This window comes from Micropterus dolomieu, linkage group LG02 (assembly GCF_021292245.1).
Source record: "Micropterus dolomieu isolate WLL.071019.BEF.003 ecotype Adirondacks linkage group LG02, ASM2129224v1, whole genome shotgun sequence".
NCBI classification, from domain to species: Eukaryota; Metazoa; Chordata; class Actinopteri; order Centrarchiformes; family Centrarchidae; genus Micropterus; species Micropterus dolomieu.
In genome coordinates this window covers 10,733,156-10,739,149 of record NC_060151.1, presented here as the reverse complement: position 1 = coordinate 10,739,149, position 5,994 = coordinate 10,733,156, and the positions used below count along the sequence as shown (strand labels likewise).

Sequence of the window (5,994 nt, the reverse complement as noted above, 5' to 3'; positions counted from 1 at the left end):
ACGTTCCCTGTAGTTTTTCACCAGGTTTGCACACACTGCAGGAGGGATTTTGGCCCACTCCTCCACACAGATCTTCTCTAGATCAGTCAGGTTTCTGGAATGTCGCTGAGAAACACAGAGTTTGAGCTCCTTCCAAAGATTCTCTATTGGGTTTAGGTCTGGAGACTGGCTAGGCCACGCCAGAACCTTGACATGCTTCTTACAGAGCCACTCCTTGGTTATCCTGGCTGTGTGCTTCGGGTCATTGTCATGCTGGAAGACCCAGCCTCGACCCATCTTCAATGCTCTAACTGAGGGAAGGAGGTTGTTCCCCAAAATCTTGCAATACATGGTCATCGGTCATCCTCTCCTTAATACAGTGCAGTTGCCCTGTCCCATGTGCAGAAAAACACCCCCAAAGCATGATGCTACCACCCCCATTCTTCACAGTAGGGATGGTGTTCTTGGGATGGTACTCATCATTCGTCTTCCTCCAAACACGGTTAGTGGAATTATGACCAAAAAGTTCTATTTTGGTCTCATCTGACCACATGACTTTCTCCCATGACTCCTCTGGATCATCCAAATGGTCATTGGCAAACTGAAGACGGGCCTTGACATGTGCTGGTTTAAGCAGGGGAACCTTCCGTGCCATGCATGATTTCAAACCATGACGTCTTAGTGCATGCCTTCTTAATTAGTATATGTAGTTGGTGTGGTTTCTTTTTTGTTAATTTACTTTTGGTTTGGTTGGGTTTTATTTATTTTTTAATTAGTATTTTGTTAATAAAATTATTTGTTTAAATGTGAAACACTCTCTGCCCTGGCCTTATTTCATACGAACTTGTGTGACCTATCAATATTATTTCCTAGGGCAAAATTCCCTAGGTGGCGTTGTTGGCAACTTATTTAAGTTATTACGTATTTAAATAGAATCACACCCTCGTCTTGCTACACTAAAATGTAATTTACGCCGACAACGATACCTGTGAATTATTGCTAACACATAAATGAAATACTACAATTTCACTCACCGAAACAACTGGCCAGTGTCTTCCTGGGCGGTCTGTTGTACAGCAGAGCACGGCATAATCTTCCTCCGGTCAGCTGGGCTCGCTCCAGTGACGTACTCAGAGGATGACGAGTTCAGTAGCAGTTGCAGTTTGTATGATGCTTTGGCAATATTGTTGTTATACATTCATGCCAATAAAGCTAATTTGAATTTGACGAGTTGAGAGCCAAAACCTCGATCAGTTCGTCAGGGGGTGTGGTTTGTGATTGACAGTTTCAGCAGGTAGTAACAAAAATTACATGCGGTGAACGATGAATGGTAAATTAAGTTTATCACATCAGTTGACAATTTATTACTTTAGATTTCAATTTACCTTAAATTTAACCCTCTGTATTTCAATTCACATGCGTTTTCATCACCTCCCTTTTACTATTTAACCCTTGAGGCTACCTGCTTTAAATGATGAATGCCAATTTTGCGTTGTGAATGATGATTGATAAATAAAAAATGGTTATTTTTTCATTCTATCACTACTGTTTTAATCAAATCAACTTAAAATTAATCAAATCACTTGAATATTTATCACTATTTTTAATTTCACATCCATTTGAACCCCTTTTATTTTTCCATTGACATCCATTTTCATCACCTCCTTTTTTTTATCAATTAATATTTATTTCCACCCCTCATATTTCCATTAAGCTAAGCAGCTAAGCTATAAGGTATTAGTCGTGTCAATACAATCGATATGACTGTAGGCTAAAAGTAGATCCTCTTCAACATAACTGTTAACATTAGCCTATGTAAAAGCATTTTTTCTGAAATAAAATAAACAATAATTAACCTACACGTGTCATATGTAAAGCCGTGTACTTGGGTGTGGAGTGTTTAAGGGTTAACATGTCCTATACACCTCATTAAGTCTTTTACACCACCATACATCACATTTACATATATTTATTCATTTAGCTGACACCTTTATCAAAAGCAACTTACAATTGCTATACATGTCAGAGGTTGCACACTTTTGGAGCAACTAGGGGTTAAGAGTCTTGGTCAGGGACACAATGGTGGATGGGTAACAGTGGGGGATTGACCAATGCATAACACATGATGTATTTTTTGCTGTACTGTAACATCAGCAACAAATACATCATGTGTTATGCATTGGTGTCAATCTAATGACACAATGTAAGTGCAACACTGTATGTACACTTGAAAAAAGCTATCTGAGCTAATTCCAGACAGATATAATACGCTTTGTAGCTACACTGGTCCCAAGAAATAATGGCCACGCATCATACAGATGTCTTTTGAAGATTTATTTTATCGCAACTCTCTCCTTCGTCAGCAGACACCCTGAAAACTACAAGAAAATAAAAGACATACAGCTTAAAACATTTATCTCACATTCACTTTAAGGCCTTTCAAGCTAGTGTCCATTGATAAACAGGCCCAAACACATTAACACAAGGGAAATGCAATGAAATCATACAATATAACCAAACATAAATATTGTCCACATAAAGTACACCAACAAGTACTATACACAAAGGTAAACAAATGAAAGACAATTACCGTGTGTGCCTCTTGAACCAAGTGCAGAATACGGTTATTTTGTGGCTTTATTTTGTTCCTCTGCATGCTCTGATCTGCCTCCACATTGTCTCTTAATGCCATGGTTATGCCCTTATCTTAACTGTTCATGTGACCCATTTCGCATTACTCTCTGTTGTTCGTTGAAATAAACCTTACATAAAAGCACAACATTTTTAACAGTATTTAAATTAAAGACATATTTGTGAATGTTACCCCTTTTAACATCTTCACATGTTTTTCCTATTTTGAAATGGCTGTATGAACTCAAATAGTCATGAACTTACACATACAAATATACAAAATAGACATTTCAATTAAACATGTCTTTGAGACAGTTACACGCTTGACAAGAGCTGGACAGATATATCAGTGTATGTCGGCCAATAGGTAACAAGAAATTGCAGTACAGAGATGCCAATCTAGGCTTTAGGTCATTTATAACAGTGTCTTATATAGTTTATCTAACACATTGATTTTTACATTGTAAAATGTGAAAGACTGTCATGTACCTATGTCACAAGGGGAAAAAAATTAATCTAAGGCATTCCTGTTAAGATTGTGTCTTTAGATTTTGTGTTTATTTTTTTTAAATGACTATCATACGTAACATTTTAGCAAATATGAGAAATGAGAATAATTGTGGTCAAGTTTACAACAAAACAGAAAAAAGATTGTGTAGCAAAACATATCTTATTTTTTTTAATTCACAGAGCCGTTGAGGATCATGTTTCTTGGAAAGAGTGGGGTGGGCAAGAGCTCGAGTGGAAACACCATCTTCGGGCAACATGTGTTCAGATCAGAAATGACGCTGGCTAGAGTCACCAGACACTGTGAAAAGGAGGTTGGGATGGTCAAGGATGTGCCGGTCGATATGACAGGGAAAGTCAAGGATGTGCCTGTCGCCGTGATCGACACACCCGGCTTTTTTGAGACGGACCGTAACAAGGGGGAAATTGAGCGAGAGATTCTGAAGTGTGTCAAACTCCAAGAACCAGGACCTCACGCCTTCGTGTATGTTATCTCTGTTGGAAGGATGACTCAGGAAGATCAAAATACCAACGCAGTGATTGAAGCAAAGTTTGGCCCGAGAGTGTGGGACTACACCATCGTCCTGTTCACCCACGGGGATCGTTTGGAGGGAAAAACAATAAACGACATCGTCACTGTCAGTGACGACAACCTCCGCAACTTCATCCGCAAGTGCAGCGGCGGGTTCCACGTCTTCAACAACAAGGACCCGGAGGACCAGGTCCAGGTGACCAGCTTCATAGCAAAGATCCAGACCCTGGTGGCCCTGAATGGAGGGGGCCATTACCACACAGCCCTGTATCCTGAAGAGGAGAAGAAGATTAGGAAGAGACAGGAGAGCATCCTGGCAGAGAGAGATAAGGAGATCAGCAGCAAGGAGAGAGCGCTGCAGGAGCGTCACCAGGGAGAAGAGCTGGAGGAGAAGAAGAAGGAGCTGTGGAGGAAAGAGGAGTTCAACTCAAGACTGGCTGCAGAGAAGGAGATCAGGAGGTTCTCAAACATGTGGTATATTTTGAGATTCATCCTAATCCTGGGACTCACGCAATTGATTTGTGTATATACACACACAAATCATCACTAACAAATCTTCCTGTAAAATAACAGTAAAGAGCTGGCAGCAGAGACGCCAGCAGTATACCGTTATTTTTTCGGTAATCATACGTAAAATGACTTTACGGTAGTAGTCTGTAAACCAGAAAAAAGTATTTTTCTGTATTTCTATAATTTACAGTAAAGAGCTGGCAGCAAAGACGCCAGCAATATATCGTCATTTTACAGTAGTAGTCTGTAAACTAGAAATACAGTATATTTCTGTAGTCACACTGTAAAATGATTCCACAGTGTAATACAGTAAAAAAAAAAAAAGTAGCATATTTCTGTGATTATTTGGAAATTTGTCCTTTAGTGAGTCTTCTGAAATAAAGATTCCAATCCAGACGTCTTTTAAGGGTTTTATTCTTTGCAAAGGGTCAGACAAACATACAGAGTGCCAAACAGTCTGCAGAGTGTAAGACAAAGAGCCAGTGAAGAAGCAGGTGACTTTATACTGTAAGGGTATTACGCAGCTATCCAGGAGAGGAAGGGAGGAGGGACCAGCTGTCCAGAGATGAAGGCCTATCAAGGACAGTCTGATAAGAAAACTCTCTAATGAGCATCTTTCCCATGGAAAACTTCACCTATCTGTAACATGATAAAATAATCAAATACCACACAGTGAAACACTGGTCTATTCTGATGAAGCATGCAGGGTGAAACAGTAAACACAGTAAAATATCAAATTTCCATCACAGTTTACTGTAGACAGACACAATAGATAAAACACTAACTAAATTTATCAGTTTCCTAAAATCAGTCTTCATTGCAATAAATATTGATTGAAATGAACTTCATTATTCTCAAGCCTAGACAGTTGCTTAAGATATGCATTATTGTGAATATTGTGCAAAATAAGCAATACAAACTAAATACTAAAAAACCAAATACCTTTATTTCAAAGAGCAATGTCAATGTCAACATGAATACAAAAAATGGAAAAAAAGAAAATAAACCCTGTTGGACGACACTGAGAAGAGATTTCTAGTAGCAAACAGAAACAGCCTAGTAGTGTTTGCTTTACACTATGGCAATAAACTTAAAGACTATTTAAGGAACATTAAAGGAACACTCCACTTTTTTCCCCCCCAACTCCCCTAGAGTTAAAATGTTGAGTTTTACCATTTTAGAATCTATTCAGTCGATCTCCAGGTCTTGCGGTAGCACTTTTAGCATAGCTTAGCATAGATCATTGAATCTGATTAGACTGTTAGCATCACTCTCAAAAAAAATGACCAAAGAGTTTCAATACTTTTCCTGTTTAAAACTGTAATTACATCGTGTACTAAGACCGACGGAAAATGAAAAATTGCAATTTTCTAGGCCAATATGGCTAGGAACTCTCTCTCTAACTCTCATTTCTGCGTAATAATCAAGGAACTTTGCTGCAGTACCATGGGTCCATCGGTGGCATGAGAAGCTTCCGTCACGGTTCACATTCTCAATGCGGTTTTTCACTTGAATCAAAAGTGATGTATAACCTCCACACAGAAGTGACCCAAGTCTTTGGATACTGCCTAATGATATTTTGAACCACAGTTAGACACTGTGCGCGAGTGGGGTTAGCTTCATACCTTCTCATTTCATCCGCGAGTACTTGTACCATCTGATGTCGCTCCACTGGTTTAGGTCTTTTGCCATCTGTAATTGCAGAACGAATTTCCTGTGGCATTTGTTCCCAAGGGACCTAGAATGTTTCTGGCCATGTTTTCAGTATCTGAGATGTGGAAGGTCTGTTGCTTGGCTCGTTGTTTCTTGCCTGGCTTGAACATGATGAAATGGCC

The 5,994-nt window shown here is 39.2% G+C and overlaps 1 protein-coding gene across 2 annotated transcripts in view; it reads left to right on the top strand.

The window, feature by feature from the left end:
* clcn7 (chloride channel 7) overlaps positions 1-5,994 on the top strand; it is a 35,182-nt gene that overhangs the window by 7,731 nt on the left and 21,457 nt on the right. The window lies entirely within an intron of this gene.